The sequence below is a fragment of the Danio rerio genome, chromosome 7 (assembly GCF_052040795.2).
Source record: "Danio rerio strain M-AB ecotype USA chromosome 7, GRCz13ab, whole genome shotgun sequence".
NCBI lineage: Eukaryota > Metazoa > Chordata > Actinopteri > Cypriniformes > Danionidae > Danio > Danio rerio.
The window spans coordinates 27,868,165-27,870,000 of record NC_141027.1 but is presented as its reverse complement, the minus strand read 5'-3'; the positions used below and the strand labels follow the sequence as shown (position 1 = coordinate 27,870,000).

General features: G+C 29.4%; 1 protein-coding gene across 2 annotated transcripts in view; it reads right to left on the bottom strand.

Annotated features, from left to right (window-relative positions):
- copb1 (COPI coat complex subunit beta 1) overlaps positions 1-131 on the bottom strand; it is a 20,973-nt gene extending 20,842 nt beyond the window's left edge. The window contains exon 1 of one of the 2 annotated variants that reach the window (XR_015494601.1): positions 56-131. The gene's annotated coding sequence lies outside the window, so the exon portion shown is untranslated. 2 annotated transcript variants of the gene reach the window in all.
- Positions 132-1,836: the final 1,705 nt, after the last annotated feature.

The following is a 1,836-nucleotide window of genomic DNA, read 5'->3' as shown; positions in this document are numbered from 1 at the left end:
AACAACAAAATGTATTTTTTCTATGTGCCTTTTAATTAAACTTATCGTGAATTACCTTTCAAATAGGTGTCAGATCTCTCTCTTCTCCAATATCTGCATCCGTGTCTGGCGAGATCCTGATCCTTCCGAATGACGTGGAACCTGACTGACTTGGCCACATCAATACTACAGCGAGCCAGGAGGATCAAACCACTCTGCGCGTTTAAGCAAACGCGAATGGTGGAAATTATGTTCACGATTTGACCGTGTTCGTGGTTACTGTGCATTGTACTTTTTCAAACCGGAGTGTTATGTTTAATAGTCAGTTTAAAACTTAAATGATAAAAACTATTAATATTAGTAAAAGTGTTATTTATAATGAGTTACATTTATCTTGTTGAAATTCAAATAAGTAAAAAATATTAGTGACACAACAATCATAAAAAGACTTAAGCAATTAAAGTTATTTTCAGTCATTCATTCATTTTGCTTTGGCTTAGTCTCTTTATTTACCAGGGGTCACCACAGCGGAATGAACCTCCAACTTATCCAGCATATGTTTTATGCAGTGGATGCTCTTCCAGCCGCAACCCAGTACTGGGAAACACCCATACACTCTTGCATTTACACACACACTCATACACTACGACCAATTTAGTTAATCCAATTCACCATGTGCATGTCTTTGGACTGTGGAGCAAACAGGAACCCCCTAGCAAGTCAACGCAAACACTGGGAGAACATACAAACTTGACGCAGAAATGCCAACTGGCCCAGCCAGGACATGCACCACCAATCTTCTTGCTGTGAGGCGACAGTGCTAACCACTGAGCCACCGTGTTGCCCCTTAAGTAATTTTCATTAGTTGTATTAAAGTATAAAATCATTTAAATTCATTATGTCGCCAAAGACAATGTTTCTCATTTTACTTAATCTTGACATGTTTAAATAAAAATAAGTAAGAATTGTATAAACAAAATGATTAATAAATAGATCAAATTTAGACCTACTTAAAGATATAAACAAAAATGAAACTAAAGGCTGTTTCAGTGGTGCTAAAATAACACTGATCTGGATAATTTATAGACAAAATGCAAATAAAGGTTCTCATTTGTTTTTGCTGATCTTGTTAATACCAAATCTGGCCTGTTATGAACATAATAAGGAGATTTTCTGTAGCTCTGAAATTCTTGCCCTTTATTTTACTAATTCGGTAAGATGTATTTTTAAAGATTACTTATTTTTGGTTTACTTTACACTTTACAGAAATACAACAACACAACACTTTACAACAATATAAAATAACAATGTCACACAATATATATATATATATATATATATATATATATATATATATATATATATATATATATATATATATATATATATATATATATATATATATATACTTTTTTATTTAATTGCACTCTAAAAATCTGCTATCTTGCTTTATTGTTTTACTGTTAACAGAAATAAAAATAAAAGATAATGTCCTGGCAGGAAATTTCTTTCTTTCTTTTATTTATTTATTTATTTATTTATTTATTTATTTATTTATTTATTTATTTATTTATTTATTTATTTATTTATTTATTTATTTTATATTATTTTACTTTATTTTTTACTTATTTAAATGTAGTAAACACACCAAAAAATCCTATTGCCCTAATGTAAGCTGAATCAACTTAACCTTATGGGTCCATTGAACTTATATTATGTTAAACTGTCTTAAAACAGCTTGTGTAATTTATAAAATTAAGCTAGAACATTAATAAATTTTAATGAGTTTAACAAGTTACAATTAACTAAAAAAAACAAATGCTGTCATGACTAATTGTTCATATATTTTTACAGTGT